Source organism: Populus nigra, chromosome 2 (genome assembly GCF_951802175.1).
Source record: "Populus nigra chromosome 2, ddPopNigr1.1, whole genome shotgun sequence".
NCBI lineage: Eukaryota > Viridiplantae > Streptophyta > Magnoliopsida > Malpighiales > Salicaceae > Populus > Populus nigra.
In genome coordinates this window covers 33,536,824-33,553,993 of record NC_084853.1, presented here as the reverse complement: position 1 = coordinate 33,553,993, position 17,170 = coordinate 33,536,824, and the positions used below count along the sequence as shown (strand labels likewise).

The 17,170-nt window shown below is 34.2% G+C and overlaps 1 pseudogene; it reads left to right on the top strand.

Moving 5' to 3' along the window:
- Positions 1–17,170, top strand: part of LOC133681400 (uncharacterized) — a 69,432-nt pseudogene that overhangs the window by 29,659 nt on the left and 22,603 nt on the right.

Below are 17,170 nucleotides of genomic sequence, written 5' to 3'. Positions count from 1 at the left end.
TTGAGGTTGGGTTGAATTTCCTTATTAAAGCATGTTTATTTTTGCCTTTCAAAAATGCTTTTAAAAATAAATAAATTTTTTTTCTTTACTTCAAATTAAGATTTTTATTTCTTTCCTCTTGATTTTTTTTTCAAAATAAAAGCATTTAGAAAAATTATAATTCTAATATTTTCATATTAAAGTTGATGGCGCTCTAAATAAATTTTTATTCACATAATATACTTTATATATTTGTATTATATAAAATAATTTTTTAACAATAAATTTTTTTCTTTACTTGAATTTAAAAGAATTACAATGATAACATTACTTCTCACAACGTGCTAATGGAGATGAAGTGTATCCCTCTTGAACCAAATTCAGGAGTTTAGTTCATGGTTGCTGGAAAATTGACAAAAGCAGAGAAGAAATGAATGGTTTCTGATCTTATTTCAGGTATGTTTTGCTCTCTTAATCCACCCCATTTGCTACCGAAATCTTCAAGATTATTAGGCTAATTAGGATTCTTCATGATGCTAAATTCATTCCTTCTTTATCTAATTAGGCTGATTCTGCTGCTGTCACAATTCTGTTATAATTCCAACTCTGTTGCAACTTAGACTTTGTTTCTGACTTGATTTCTTGCAATATTCAACTATCCTAGCTGTATTCATTCATTCATGATATGTTAGAGGCTTAATCTTCATCTTTCTTGGGTCTTGAGGCCCACCATTTTTATGTCAGACTCTCAGCCGTATTAGGATACTCAACACTATTGGTTTCCTGATCATAGTAGAAAACCCATCTCGTCCTCCAAATTGCGTCTGGAGTTTGGCCTTCAAAACAATTTTATATGAATTGGAGTCCTTCATTAAAATTGTATGGATGTGCAGATGAATTTGGGCTTTTAAATATCCTGATTTTGATATCTGAAGCTGAAGATATTCTCGTTTGAATATCTAGTATGAAAGTAGAGAATCCTGCTGTGAGTAGGATTCTGATCTGAGTTTGCAGGTCTGATTTGAGGTCCTAATGAGATCAGATTTTTGCCCATATAACTTCCTGGAAATCTTGACACGTGTACTTCAACTTATATTAAGCCCACATTCTCATTCTAGAACTCTAACTTGGCAAAAAACCTATCACAAGAAGCTAGATCCAAAAAGTAAAATGTAGAATTTCTTATCTTTTAGTGATTAATTCACGAAGTCTCTTCTGCATGCCAAACTCATAAAAATAACTTCCAATCAACTCAAATAAGTTCAAAATCCCTTAAAAAACATAGTGTAAAAGGAAGAAAAATACATGTACATTTTGCACTTATCAATATTGCTGACAATAAGACCCTTCATTGTTGTGTATTGTTGCCAGCAGGACCCAATAACGATGTTGGACCTAAGTTTATTGGGCCTAACTCTGCTGCCAGACCCAATAATGGTGGGTATGGGTACCTAGCTGAAGTAGGACCCACTAAAGTTAGGCCCTGCTTCCACCAGGACTAAGTAGAGATGGGCCCAGTTGCCAACAAGACCCACTGCTGCTGGGTATTTCTATCACCAGGACCCAGTAGCGTTGGCCAAGTTTGTTTCATTTGAAATTTGGGCTTGTAATTGGGCCGGAGGAAACTGGTCTCGCCAGGTCAACCCGTAACTTGGGCGACTTGACTAAAACCCGGTAGAGTCCCCTTTTTTTAAATCTTTTTTGTCCAACCTAAAGACCCCTCTTGTTTCATATTTTTCAGTTAATTACTAATTCATTTCAAAGTTCACTATATAAATATTAGAAGAATGTTTTATTTTTTCAATGTGGGATAAAAAATATTTTTGGTTTAAATACTTCAAGTTAGAAGAATAAAATAGTATCTTTTCAATGTGGGATAAACATTTTTGAGGTAATTTTTTTAATTTAATTGTTTACAACATGTATAGCCTATATTCACATGGATTATTTCTAGATTTTTTCATATAAAATATTAAAACCTCAAATAATTTTTTTCAATTTTCCCGGTTTGACTCGAATCAACCCTTATAACCCAAAACCCAACCCCTTTGCCAATTCAACCCCTAGGTCGGGTTTCGTAACTATAGTTGTCATAAAAATATATTTTTTTAATTTGTTATATTTTTTGAACTATCAAAATGCGTTAAAAAATATACATAAATATTTTTTATAAAAAATAAAAATATTTGACCAGCGACAAAGCACAGGTCACAGAACTAGTACACTTTAAAAATGGTTGAAAACATAGTTATCTATTATAGTCGAATATATATGATTAACCAAGGCAATAAAAAAAAGTAATGAACATAATAATTAATTAGTTCAGTTTTTATAAAAGACTAAATTAATATGCGATAAAACTAAAAAGAGATAGAAATAATAATTAGAACTAGAAGGATTTTGAAGAGACTTGGTTGCACAATCTTGTCGGTTTATTTTTTTTAGTAATATTCGCTTTGTTTTTGCAAATCTGGTATTTAATCTTCCCTTAAGTTTCTACAATTTGGTATTTCATCTTCTCTTCAGTTTCTACAACTTAGCATTTGCATTCTATTTTTTCAACATTTTGTTTTTGAGTAATCATATAACTTCGAGAAGATATTTGTTTAGTTTTTGAGATATCTGTTTAGTTTCTATAATTTGGTATTTTGTTTTTCGCTGCTTTTGCATTCTGGTTCTCTGTAATTGTTGATTATAGCTATTGAAAGAGATGATTTGGTTCAATCTGTGAGTGTGAGGTTGGATGGGAAGAACTATTCGTATTGGAGTTATGTAATGTGAAATTTCTTTAAGGGCAAAAAGATATGGGGATATGTCAGTGGAACCTAGTGGTATCTAAGAATACTGAGGAAGGGGATGTTGCTTTAATAGATAAATGAGAAGCAAACAATGCAAAGATTATTACTTGGATTAACAATTTTGTTGAGCATTCCATAGGTACATAGTTAGCGAAGTATGAGACAACAAAGGAGGTTTGGGATCATCTGCAAAGGTTATTCACGCAATCAAATTTTACAAAGTAGAATCAATTAAAGAATGACATATGAGCTCTTCACCATAAAAATATAAGTATTCAGGAGTTCTATTCTACAATGACAGATCTTTGGGATCAACTGGCTACTTGTAGAGAGTCTAACATCATAAACCATGGTGAGACCAGTCTTGAAAAGTCCAGATGATCACTCAAAACCAGGTCCAGGTTTCTAATCTTCGTCATAAAGAGCAAAGAGGTATGTATCCACTGATTTTCCTAGCATGAGTGGAGTGCCCACCATCGATCGAAGGTGTGCAATCAAATTGCCATTGTAAGCCTTGGCATCCTCAATGCTTGGCCCTACTTCATTGTCATCTCCTTTATACGACCATCCAATCTTAGCCACCACAATCTCACCATTCTTAAATCCCATAGAATTCAATGCAGAATAAACTGCATCCACTTGCAATTGATTAAACCACTTGTCAGTAGCATTTTTATTAGATCATCTATTGATACAAAATTTTCGCACTTGCAATTTCATTTACTCTCACCCGAGCATCGAACATGTTCATGTACTTGATCTTAGTGTTTCCATCCATTCATCCTGCATTCGGCTGGAAAAGGCAAAAAGCAAGAGTCTCAAGCCTTGTATCGCTTCTATAGGCAAAGTAAAGGTAGGGATTGATTGCGAAAGGCAAACCATATATAGTTATACCAAGTCCGAGGAGTCCAGGCTGAAATATAGATGTTTGTCTTCGACAGTTGATTGATGAGTTGCCGCAGTTGTGGTCCTCCAGAGCTTTGACTTATGATATATTGAGGAAAAAAAATTTAGTTATAAGGGCGCTTTGATGTGGACTATCAATGATTTCCCAACTTATGGAATGGTTTCTGGTTAGAGCACGCATGGAAAACTAGCTTGTCCATATTGCATGGAAAACAACAAGGCTTTCATGCTAACAAACAGAGGTAAAGCTTCTTTTTTGTTCTGTCACCATCGTTTCTTGCCACCGAATCACATGTACAGAAAGAACACAAAGGATTTTTTATTAGCAGAGTTGAAAGGATGTTGCACCCCCGTGTCTTTTTGGTGATGAATTGCATGATGTTGTATCACAGTACGGTGACATTGTGTTTGGTTTCCAATCAGGTAAGCAAAAGTTTCCTAGTTTTGGTTTGACCCATAATTGGGTAAACTGAAGTATTTTTTGGAAGCTTTTTTATTGAAAGACCAATCTCCTCCACCATAACCTTGATATCATGCACATAGAAAAGAACGTGTTTGAGAACATTTTCAACACCGTCATAGATGTGAAGGGGAAGACAAAGAACAACATCAAGACTAGATTGGATTTAGCATTGTTTTGTAACAGAAAAAATATGGAGTTTGTTTTTGATGAGTCACGGGTCACAAAACCTAGAGCAAGCTTTATGTTAGAGAAAAATGCACAACTATTAGTCTACAAATGGCTTAAGAGTCTGTATTTTCCTGATGGACATGCCTCGAACATATCAAGGCTGGTTAATATGGAGGAATGCAGATTATATGGAATGAAGAGTCATGACTGCCATGTGTTTATGCAAACACTTATTCCATTAGCTATTCATGATTTGTTGCCAAATGTGATATGGGATGCACTCATAGAGATCACTCATTTCTTTAGAGATACATGCTCCAACAAGTTGAATGTTGATCACATTGAAAGGCTTAAAACGAATATCATCGAGACGATATGCAAACTTGAGATGATATTCCCTCCATCATTTTTTGACTCAATGGAGCATCTACCTGTACATTTACCATATGAGGTAAAAGTTGGAGGACTAGTCCAGTATAGATGAATGTATCCATTCGAGAGGTTAGATATTACAGTTGCAATGTAATTCATAATTAAAAAATTTTCATTGTTTTTTTTAATTGATAATTTTTTTTTTAATTCTATATATGCAGGTACTTGTTCAATCTTAATAAAAAGGTTAAGAACAAGGTGCATGTTTAGGCTTCAATATGTGAGACCTATATTGTTGAGAAGATCTCAACATTTATCTCATACTATTTCGAACCTCATTTGAGAACGAGAATCAACCGTGTTCCACGACATGATGATAATGGTGAAGTGTCTTCAAGTGAGAACTTGTCAATATTCTTCAATCCTGGATGACCCACACCTAAAAATTTCTTAAGGGGTTCAGACAAACACACAATTATGTTCTACTTAACTGTGATGAGCTGAGACCTTTTATTAAGTAAGTAGATATACTACTTAAACTTTGTCAAAAGTGTACTACTTATATATTGTGATATCATAAACTCATATAATTTGGAACAACCTTGTAGGCAACATCGATGATATTTACTGTCCAATAACTCACAGTTGACCGAATCCCAAATCTTTCAATTACAAGATGAACAATTTGCCACGTGGTTTAAAACACATGTAAGTTCTATTACAAACTCATTATCTCTTGCAAGGTAACTGTACGTCAACATTACATAATGTCTATTTATTGATTATTGTTGTATTTGATATACAAGGTATATCAAATGGGAGGTAGTACTATTATTTCATTGTCTTTACGAAGCCTGGGCCCTGAAAGAAAAGTCAAGTGCTATAATGAGTATTTTGTCAATGGATATGTGTTTCATACTAAAGAATACAAGCATGGAAGAAAGACATACAACAACGGTGTTTGTATTAAAGGATCGACTTGTAGTGAGTTTGAAGTTGACTGCTATAGGAAATTACAATATAATAGCAAGCAGAATAGAGTGTTTTTGTTCAAATGCTATTGGTATGACACCACTGATAGAGGAATCAGAGTAGATCCTCAATATGGTCTAGTCGAAATCAACTCAAAAGCTAGACTCTGCAACATAAACAATGTCTTTGTTTTTGCAAAGCAATGCCAACATGTAAAACCCAAGAAAAATAAATAAATAAAAGTGAAGAAATTCATACATATGGTTAAATAAAAATAGGAATTTAGAAATTTTTAAATATAAATTTTAGGGCGAAATAATATAAGACATTATAATAAACCCGGTATTGTTGAGGGTTGGATTTAATTGAAGAAAATAATACACTTAAAAGAAAAGGGGAGCCTAAATGCAAATAAGGGAAATTATAGAGTATAAATACCCTCTCGTCACCAAAAAAAAATCTGCAAGAACCATAAGGAAAGAAAAAAGGGAGTTTTATACCCATTCTTACAAAATCAAAAGAGAAACACTAAAATTTCAAGAACCCATCCAAGATTAAGGGTATATAGATGGGATAAACACTTGTGTGCAAGGGATTAACAAAAAAATTAAACAAGAACAAAAGAAAGGAAGGAGTTGAAAATCTTCAACTGATTGAAGATCAAAATCTTAATTCGCACTAGGTAAGGTGTTCTAAACATGATCTTAAAAATTCATTTTAAATTCGATAATGAATTGATGCCTTGATATTGAATTATAAGTTAGGGCTCTTAGACATGAATTGGGGGAAAAGTATTTGTTGTTAAAATTAAGTTAATTCATGTGTGGTATGTAGTTTATGGAAGTACTGTGTGAAGGGAAAAGGGTGACAAATCTGGATAGACTGATCTTCTGACTTTTGGTGAGATTTCAGGTAGGAGGAAGAGGGAATTAGGATCGGGTTCCCTCATAGAAATTGTAGATTTGAATGTTAGCTAACTAAGAAAACTGGTTTTGCTCAATTTGGAGATGTAGAACTCTAGTTATGGGTTACCAATCGAGACTGAGTCGTTACTGATTATGTAAGGCAGGAGGACTGATTAGTTGATGAGCAATTTTGACTATCTTGAAGGCAGAACTGGGTTCTCCTTCCTTTAGAGAACTTGTAGCCTCATGTCTTAGCTTTTTAACGAGATTAATCTCACTTAAAATAGAGTTTTAGAACTTTAGATATAGTTAAAAATCTTATGAGTGTTTAGACAGTAATAGTTCAATGTCTAGATAATAACAGTTGGACAGTAATAGTTCAAATGTTTAGACAGTAACAGTTCAATGTTTAGACAGTAACGGTTGGACAGTAATAGTTTAATGTCTAGACGGTAATAGTTGGATAGTAACAATTGGAAATTTGACAGTAATAGTTCAAAGTTACACAGTAACAATAGACTTTCACGTGAATACTATATATAAGAATATAAAAGAATTGAGTCATATGAACACTTGTACATTGAGATACTAACTCTGAAAATATACATGATATATGTATGTATGTTATTATGAGGAAATGAACATGCATTGAAAGTAACATATGAGTAATGGATGAATATGGATTCTCTATAATATCGGCTTGAAGGAATCATGACCGAAAACTTCCTTGTGATTCAGGAGGAGCAACCAGGATTGGATCTTCTGTTAGGGGAGGTCACGAGACAAGCGAAGCAGGTGCGTGATTTTCCCTCCTATTTGCACTTATACAATTTAAAATTCTTCTGATGAAGGCAATTATAATAAATATCATGTTCAATGGCATCCGTGATAGAATCTCCGGGAAATGAATTGCAAGATTAGCTTCGGCTAATGGCATCTGTGATAGGAATGCCGAGAGATGATTTACAAGATTAGCTTTGGCTAATGGCATCCGTGCTAGGATTGTCGGGAGATGAATTACAAGATTAGCTTTGTCTAATGGCATCCATGATAAGATTGCCAAGAAATGAATTTCAAGATTAGACTTTGCAAGGTCATCCAGTTCATGCAAGTAAATAAGAGTATTCAAATTAAGAATATGCAAATGAGTGTTAATTGGGTTTAAAATATTTATAAGCAAAATATAAGTTCTCTGTTAGAATTCTTATGGATCCGATAGAAAATTAATACTTCATTCATATACATTACATGAGCATATATATATATATATATATATATATATATATATATATATATATATTCTTTATCAACATAATGATATGTTTATTTATGTAATAAGTACATCAAATATCCAGGGAGATCATTAGTTTAGGACTCTACTTTGTTAAGTTTATGTAAATATTTAACTTAAACAAAAGGGAATTAACGCGTTTATGTAGTATAGTTGTGTGAACCTTGATGTATTTAGAAAAGTTCAGCTTAGTATGTAGTATTTTAGTTATCTTGTAATTAACCATTTTGAAATGTTTAAGAACACTTATTATGTTGTAAATGCTTTCTTTGCATGTTAGTTTTCCTTTTCTTTTAAATTTTATGATATGATATGTGGACCAAGTTCGTATTGAACTTATTCGTAGAATATCTATATTGTGTGGATTGTATGAGGCGTTGAATTATGATGTTTGATACAAGGTCTGGACTTATGGGACCTTGTGCTGATGGGTTGATTGAGTAAATTAATAGTAGTCGATAACTTGGGATGTCCTAAATGCAAACGAAACTCTACTGAATTTTTGGTAAATTAAAAAAAAATTACCCTCAAATTAAGAAGATATGTTGGGATCTTTTAACATTGATCAAGTCGTACAGTCAGACTGTTACAGTTGGTATCAGAGCCTTAGTATAGGTTCTGGGAAGAATTCAAAAGAGGTTGTTGATGTTCATTACTTTATTGCAGGATGGTACGTACCCGTCAAGAGATTAGAACAGATCTAACCTCTACAGGGAGGGGGAATAGAGATATAGACTTTTCTGAGGGGTAAGAAGAGAGCCCTTTGGAAGATACTACTTCACTTGCACCGGTAGTATCGACTCAAGCAGGGCATGAAGAATTGACGGGGCCTCAAATTATACAAGCACCAAGACAAACTAGGGATGTTCGGCCGACCATGTTAGCCCCACGAGAACGAGTAGAGGAGCCCCCTCAGACTACACCTGCAAGGCCATCTGTTTCCTATGTTGATCTGATGCTTCTAGCTTAGCTAGTCAAAGCAGTAATGGAAGGTATGGCTAAAGGTGCCACTCCTATGCTAGCACCCCCTCCCACACCCATCATACCAATCGTTTCAGAAGCAGCTACAGCTACTAATGATGTAGTACATCTAGTTTGTTTGGTGAAAAGTATGAGAGAAATGGGTTGTGAACCCTACTCAGGTGAATACGATGCTGAAGTGGTAGGAAGATGAATTAGAAAGGTGGAGAAAACAATTATTCAAATTAAGATACCACATGATCTGCGGGTAGATTGTGCTAGACAATTACTATCAGACAAAGCTATGACTTGGTGGGAGAGAGTTCAGTTGAGGAGGGCTACAGAAACCCTATCCTGGGATGATTTCAAGACAGAGTTTGAGAATCAATATTACTCCAAATATCATCGAAAGATGAAGGAACAAGAATTCATAGCCTGAAGATAGGAGGGAATGTCAGTACTCGAGTACGAGATACGATTTCATGACTTCTCACTATTCGCACCACATTATATTAAGGGATGGCTTCAGACAAGAATTGAAGCAGGGGTTGATTGCTTTACAATTCAAGATAGTAAGGAAACTGATTGAAGCAGCACAAGCCTTAGAGGCTTGTATGGAAGAAGGCCAACAGAGTCACAAGGTGCACGAAAAGAATTTTTAGGTTGGCCACCGCTTCCAAAGAAAGGTAGAGGCGAATAGTTCCTTCAATTGAAAAATAAAGGGGGGACATCAACTAACTCCCGATAGGATATCGGTGGGAAGTCGAGAAGTGGTCAGACCCGTTCTAGGTCTATATCTGCGAGGGAGCCTAATGAGCAGAAGGAAATTGTTTACCCTTCATGTGCTCAGTATGAACAAAAACACCCCGGGAGTTGCTTGGTTTCTCTTGGACGATGCTACATATGTCGAGGAGAAGGTCATAAGTGGAGAACTTGCTAGTACTTGGGAAGAGGATGTCATCACTATGGTGAGAAAGGTCATTTTAAAAGGGAATGCCCCCAGTTAAACATTGAACAGCCTCAGAGATATAGGTAAAAAGTCAAAGTCATCAGCAGTCCATCACAGTAAATAGACCGGGAAGGTCGACTCAGTCAGGAGTTAACTCAAATAAGGGACGACCTAGAGTGCAAAATGAAAGGGATCAAAAAAGGGTTTTCCATATGACCTAAGAGGATGTTAGAGCAGCATCAGATGTGGTAATAGGTATGCTGCAAATGAATGACTATCAAATGCATGTTTTGTTTGATTATGGTGTCACTCACTCCTTTATGGCAAATAAAAATGTAACCAAACTGAGTAAGGAAACAAAAAGGGTAGAAAAAGTATTTATTATTGGGACACCTTTGGGTGAAACTATAGAAACAAATGTTGTATTTGAAGGGGTAGGAATTAACATTAATGGGAGTGAACTAGAAGCAGATTTAATACCCCTAGAATTAGGTGATTTTGATACAATTCCATGTATGAATTGGTTGGGCAAAAACAAGGCTCGTTTAGATTGCTTTACAAAAATAGTAACCTTCTAAGGGGCTATGGGTGAAATGATGGTCTTTAAGGGGGAAAGAATTTCCAACTTTACAAATATAATCTCGAGTATGGTTGTAAGAAAACTACTAAAGAAAGGTTGTACAACATACCTTGCTTATGTGATAAATTCAAAAAAGGGTAAAATAGGACCGTCTGACATTCCAATTTTGAGGGAATTTCCGGACATATTTTAGAAAGAATTGCCAGGACTACCCCCAGAAAGAGAAGTTGAAGTCACCTTCGATATATTGCATGAGGTGTCTCCTATAGCCCAACCACCATATAGAATGGCCCCAAAAGAATTGGATGAGTTGAAAATTCAATTGTAGGAGCTTTTAGACAAAAGGTTCATGCGACCAAGCAACTCACCTTGGGGGGCACTCGTATTATTTGTGAAGAAGAAAGATGGAACATTGAGACTTTGCATAGATTACCGTCAGCTGAATAAAGTAACAGTAAAGAACAGATATCCGTTTTCGCGGATAGATGATTTGTTCGATCAGTTGAAGGGTGCTAAAGTATTGTCAAAGATTGATTTAAGATTAGGATACTACCAGATGCAAATCAAAGGGTAAAATGTGCCAAAAACTGCCTTCATAACTCGCTACGGACACTTTGAGTTCTTGGTGCTACCCTTTGGATTAACTAATGCTCCAACACTTTTTATGGATTTAATGAACCGAGTATTCCAACCATATTGTCATATTCATTGATGACATCTTGGTTTACTCCAAATCCTATGAGGAGCATGAACAACACATGAGACAGACACTATAAACTCTGAGGAGCCGCCAGTTGTATGCCAAGTTGGATAAATGTGACTTCTGGTTAAAAGAAGTTACCTTTTTGGGGCATGTAGTGTCTTCAAAAGGCATTTTTGTGGACCCTCGGAAGGTGGAAGCGGTTTTGAGATGGGAAAGGCCTACTACGGTAACTGAAATTCGTAGTTTTCTTGGATTGGCAGGGTATTATAGAAGGTTTATTGAAGGGTTTTCAACGATAGCAACTCCATTTACACGACTCACCATGAAGAACATAAGATGAGAGTAGTCAAAGGAATGCGATGAGAGCTTTCAAGAATTGAAGAGAAGGCTTACTACTGCCCCCGTACTAATCCTTCCATCCGGAACAAAAGGCTTTGTAGTCTAAGATGAACTTAGACTCATGAGCCTCTCGTAGTAACTTTTGTTTAAGGGCTTTGTTGTCAGGCACATACATACATTGCCCCAACATCACTATTCCATCATCTAGGTAGTATTAAGATGTGCCAGGATCTGAAACAGTAGTACTGGTGGCCAAATATGAGAAAAGAAGTGGTTCACTATATGGAAAAATATAGTATTTGCCAACAAGTAAAAGTACAACACTGAAAATCGGCAGGGCTTTACAACCATTACCAATCCCTAAATGGAAGTGGGAGATGATCATAATGGACTTTGTGTCGAGACTACCCAGAGGAAAGAGGGGAAATGATGCAATCTGGGTCATTGTGGATCGATTAACTAAGTCTGCCCTTTTCCTACCAATAAAGATGATTGCTCCAATTGACGAGTTGGTTAAGATTTATGTGAACGAAGTTGTAAGGCTTCATAGAGTCCCAACATCAATTGTTTCAGATCAAGATCCAAGATTTACTTCACGTCTCTAGCCGAGCATACAATGTGCCTAGAGAACAAATTTGAGTATCAGTACTGCCTTTCATCCGCAGATTAATGGTCAATCTGAGAGAGTTATTTAGATCTTAGAGGATTTACTAAGGGCATGTGCTTTGGAATTTGATGAAAACTGGGAGGAGCACCTATCACTAGTAGAATTCACGTATAACAACAGTTATCAGACAACAATTTGAATGGCCCCATTTGAAACTCTTTATGGCAGAAAGTGGAGGACACCCTTTTGTTGGGAAGAAGTTCGAGACAAAAAGCTGTATGGGGCAGAATTAGTACAAATCACTACTGAAAAAGTGAGGATTATTAAGGATCGAATGAAAGTGGCTCAGGATAGACAGAAGAAGTATGCAGATATTTGAAGAAGACCACTTGAATTTTGTCCTAGAGATAAAATATTTCTGAAGGTAGCTATATGGAAGCATATGCTGAGATTCGACATGAAGGGGAAGTTAGCTCTAAGGTTCATTGGACCATTTGAAATCTGAAAACTTATCAGACCTGTAGCATATGAAATAAACCTGCTTTCACAGTTGGCCAAAGTTCACAATGTATTTCATGTTTGTTTGTTGTTAAAAGCTGATGTGGACCCTTCGAGAGTGTTACCTTAAGTGTCAGTAGAGGTAAAAGAAGACTTAACACTTGAGGTAAGACCGATAAAGATACTCGATTGGGACGAGAAAGAACTTCGTAATAAGAAAGTTCCCATCATCAAAGTCTTATGGCGAAGCTCACAAATTGAGGAAGAAACATGGGAGAGAGAATCAGAAATGAGACGAAAATTCCCTAACTTGTTTATAAACTTAAGTACAACACTCAAATTTCGAGGGCGAAATTTCTATTAGGAGGGCAGAATGTAAAACCTGAGAAAAAAATAAATAAATAAAAGTGAAGAAATTCATACATATGGTTAAAGAAAAACAGGAATTCAGAAATTTTTGAATATAATTTTTTGATAGGATTGTCGGGAGATGAATTACAAGATTAGCTTTGGCTAATGGCATCCGTGATAGGATTGTCGAGAAATGAATTTCAAGATTAGACTTTGCAAGGTCACTTAGTTCATGCAAGTAAATAAGAGTATTCAAATTAAGAATATGTAAATGAGTGTTAATTAGGTTTAAAAGATTTACAAGCAAAATATAAGTTCTCTGTTATAATTATTATGGATCCAATAGAAAATTAGTACTTCATTCGTATACATTACATGAGCATATATATATTCTTTATCAACATAATGGTATGTTTATTTATGTAACAGGTCCATCAAATATCCAAGGAAATTATTAGTTTAGGACTCTACTTTGTCAAACTTATTTAAATATTTAACTTAAACAAAAGGGAATTAACGCGTTTATGTAGTATAGTTGTGTAAACCTTGACGTATGTATAAAAGTTCAGTTTAGCATGTAGTATTTTAGTTATGATGTAATTAACCCTTTTGAAATATTTAAGAAGACTTATTATGTTGTAAATGCTTTCTTTGCATATTAGTTTTCCTTTTCTTTTAAATTTTATGATATGATATGTGGACCATGTTCATATTGAACTTACTCGTAGGATATATATATTGTGTGGATTGTATGAAGCGTTGACTTATGATGTTTGATATAATGTCCAAAATTATGGGACCTTGTGATGATGGGTTGATTGAGTAAATTGATAGTAATCGATAACTTGGGATATTCTAAATGCAAACGAAACTCTGCCGAATTTTTGGTAAATTAAAAAAAAATTACCCTCAAATTAAGAGGATATATTGGGATCTTTTAACATTGATCAAGTATGTTAGGATCTTTTAACATTTATCAAGTCGTACAGTCAGACTGTTACACATCAAGTTTATTACATATACACCTCTTCCTTTAGAAAGGACCGATCAAGAGTTGATTGGTTATCCATTTTAAAAACAAAACCTAGGGGTCGTGTCGAGGTTGTTCAGGATGAGAATGAAGACACAAGTGTGATAGATGAAGTCTTTTAAGTTAGTGAGTTGGTTGAACCATATTGAGTTGCTCCTTCGATTGACTTGGAAGAAAATTTGAATTTTCATGTTTTTGATGATAGTCTTGTTGATGTTGATGCAAAGGAGTTAAATGTTATTTTAAACTCTAGTGGACTAGCAAATGTCGATGAAGATGATGATAAGCACATTGAAGAGTGCGATGGAGCTGATAACAATTCAATTGACGACGAAGATGAAAATTTTGACTAAATATGATTAGAACATCAAAGTGTAAAGCCTTTTTTTATAATGCAATATTATGGATGATATTTTGGAACATGAAATATTTATTTTATAATTGTTTGTTGTTGTTATTGTGTTGTTCGGTAAGTTAGCAATTTAAGTGTATGAGTAGGAGGATAAATAGGCAATACAACAAAAATATGTAAAAGTATGGCAAAAATACCAACATACACACTAACGGAAACCATCCGCCAATATTTTACCGAGAGTTGCAAAATATTTATTGCATTTTCCACAATCATGAACGACCATACCGAGAATTGCAAAATATTTCCTGCCCATGCCACAATCATCAACATTATTTGCGACAGACACACCATCGGTATATCATCATAGAGGTGTGTGCGACTGTCAGAGTGCTAGGTCTATCGGTGCCGATACCTACGGAATCACCGACGAACACTGCAAATTCCAATGCGTGCGTGCTCTGACACCTCTATACCGATGGATGTGCCGACGGACTTCCAAAATTTTGGAAAGATTTTTAAAATTTTTACTGCGAAATTCAAAATATACCAATGGAATTTACCGACGGAAATTTAATGCCACTGCCATGAAAATATTATTCAAATGTCCGTCGGCAAAGCCGTCGGTAAAATTGTAGTATAAAACCCACCACCCCTTTCATGGTTCATTTTTTTCTCCGTTTATCAATTAACCTTCTCTTCTCCTCTCCGTTTGTGTTTTGTTTTTGCAAGAATTGGTGCGGATTTTAATTGTTTTGATTATAGTTTTCAACATATTAAAAGATATGTATTTTCCTTTCTTTATCTTTATCATAGTAATGGTTGTTATGTTATTTTTGTTTTGTTTTCTGTTTTGTGTGTTATTCGTAGATAAAATCTTGAAATCAACACACTATTAAGGTAAACATTTTTCATTCATAAAGTCTTTAGTTTTTTTTCTTTTTATTGTTTGTATTGCCATAATAAATGAAAATTTTGTTAAATTTGAATTGTTATTGTTGAATTTACCTTAAAAATGTTAATTGAAATATAGAAATAAATTGAATTATTTTATCTTAATTTTATTATATTATTGCTTGTTATGTTTTTTATTATTTCGATTAATTTTAATTGTTATTTATGAATTTGTATAGATGTTAGTTGAAAATATATAGATATTAAATTTCTATAGATGTTAGGTTGTATATAAGATTTTGCAATTGACTCAATTAAATTGGCTTGTGGATATTATCAATATTTGTAGGTATGAAAACTGTGGGTAGTCTCTAATATAGGAGAGGTGCTAGCAAATGTTTTTAAAATAATTGAATTTAATTATATAATTATTCATATAAATTTATGTAAATGTGTTGAATGAAAATTTAATTATTTTATTGTTTGTATTGTAATAATTATCTGAAAATTTTGTTGAATTTTAATTGTTATTATTGAATTTACTTTGAAAATGGTAATTGAAAAGGAAGAATTAAATTTAATTATTTTATCTCAATTTTATTCTATTATTGCTTGTTATGTTTTTTATTATTTTGCCATTTATGTATTTTTATAGATGTTAGTTGAAAATATATAGATGTTAAATTTCTATAGATGTTAGGTTGTATATAAGATTTTCCAATGGAGTAAATTGGTTTGTGGTTATTGTAAATATTTGCAAGTTTGAAAATTGTGGGTAGTCTCCAATATAGGGGAGGTGCTACCGAATTGTTTTTAAATAATAAAATTTAATTATGTAATTTTTCATATAAATTTGTGTAGATGCGTAGAATAAAATCAACAGGACATCATCAGCAGACGGTTGCAGCTAGTTCTTCTAGCAGCGAGGATGACTTATCCTTAGATGCTAATCAAGAAGAGGCACCTGCGCCAACTTGTAATGCTGCCTCTTCTAGCGCGATTTCACAGCGCATAGGTGTTGTGCCTTCATAGCGGGGTCAATTCACCCGCAAGTACCAAGCACATTGGAAGGATGACCTTTCAATGTCAATTTATTTAGGTTTTAGTTTTTTTTATACTTATAACATAATTTATGAACAACTAATTAAAATTTTATTAATTTTATTTAATTTCAGGTTCACAAACATTAAGGATGCCTGGACAATAACATCAGCGTTTAAATTGTCGATGGAGATTCTATTATTTCAATGGAGTCAGGTTTCTAGACATCCTGAGTGGAGACCTAATATCGATGCATGGTTTCGATGATTTCAGGTAGGTGTTAACTTCTATTTTCTAGCTTATTTTTAATAAATTATTTTTTTAATTTTATATCTTGTACTATTTTTATTTTAAATGAATTATTTATACACAACACAAATTTGAGTGGGATAACATGAACACCAATGTTGTGAGGAGGGTATGGGAGAATCACGCAGCAACTAGGCAACACTGAAAATAATATAATTTTTTGTTTTATAATTTTATGTTCTAAATTCTAATTTGTTACTATAGAAGTAGGTTGTGTAATTTTTTGTATGATACACAAAAAAAAGCAAAAAGATATGCGAGAGATAACGGTCTAGAAGATTGGAATGCGAGAGATATCTCGGGGGATAAATGGATGTAATATATTGCGCATGTGATATCTGAGCAGTTCGCACGATGCTCACAGTCTGGTGCCGACAACCAGAACCGACAAATTCATGGTCCAGTGCACATGCGAAGTAGATGGTAAGATTAATTTAAATGAAATATATCGTTAATTAATTTGTTGTTGCTTATAAATATATTTAACTTGCAACATTTTTTTTCTTCTAAGCTACGTCTCTTGGACGCGAGCCGAGCCCAATAGAGTTGTTTGTCGAGACGCACATGCGGAGTGAAGACCGTCAAAAGGGGGTGCAACAGTTCATGGACAACCATGCTCAACACTTCGTGATATGTTCATTCAATCATTTTATTTTGTAAGTTATTATTTTCTTGAATTGAATATGATGATTTTTTAAAAAAA